We start from the raw sequence: 620 nt of genomic DNA, 5'->3' as shown, positions 1-620 counted from the left end.
CTGGTGGGCATGGGAAGGAGGCAATAGCCCCCTTTTGCCTCCGCGGCAGAGGTCTATCGGTCGTACCAGGCAGCGTTGTATGCGGTGCAAGCCTGTGTTCCTTTGTCATCGCCGTTTTAATGCAAAAGTAGCAGATCTACAAGTTCAGACCAGTTTCTTTTTTTGTATTGGTACCAGACACGGTAAAACGTAGGCTAGCCTGATGCCTGATGTCATCGCGCATTCGCACATGGTCATTATAATAATAAATAATAATACTTAAACACCGGACCGCTCATGGTCATTATAATAATAAATGGAGAGAGAGAGAGAGAGAAAGAGAGAGAGAGAGAGCAACACTACAGTCTATGAAACAAGGCACGCTCATTTATGGCAAAAGTACAAAAGTATTGGCATCAAAATATACTTAAGTAGAAATTATAAGCTACTCATTATGCCGAGTCACGTTTTCTTGTATTATGAAAAAGCTTTGAAACATGCTGTAACTCATTCACTGTGACGAAAACCCTCTTTCTGCGCCGAGTAGCGCGCGGTGCGCACACAGGGTCTGTCCATAGAGGTATAATATAACGGGTCTGTCGCCCTAAAACACAATCGCCCCGGGTCAAAATCCAGCCACC

This window comes from Gymnoscopelus microlampas, assembly GCF_963454915.1.
Source record: "Gymnoscopelus microlampas genome assembly, chromosome: 22".
Taxonomy (NCBI): domain Eukaryota; kingdom Metazoa; phylum Chordata; class Actinopteri; order Myctophiformes; family Myctophidae; genus Gymnoscopelus; species Gymnoscopelus microlampas.
This window is presented reverse-complemented; position numbering follows the sequence as displayed.